The following is a 242-nucleotide window of genomic DNA, read 5'->3' as shown; positions in this document are numbered from 1 at the left end:
TACAAAGAACTTCTCAAACTCAATACACAAGAAACAAATAAACAAATCAAAAAATGGGCAGAAGATATGAACAGACACTTTTCCAATGAAGACATACAAGTGGCTAACACACACATGAAAAAATGCTCAAAATCATTAGCCATCAGGGAAATTCAAGTCAAAACCACACTCAGATACCACCTTACGCCAGTTAGAATGGCAAAAATTGACAAGGCAGGAAACAACAATTGTTGGAGAGGATG

Source organism: Ailuropoda melanoleuca, chromosome 1 (assembly GCF_002007445.2).
Source record: "Ailuropoda melanoleuca isolate Jingjing chromosome 1, ASM200744v2, whole genome shotgun sequence".
In the NCBI taxonomy this organism is placed as follows: Eukaryota; Metazoa; Chordata; class Mammalia; order Carnivora; family Ursidae; genus Ailuropoda; species Ailuropoda melanoleuca.
This window is presented reverse-complemented; position numbering follows the sequence as displayed.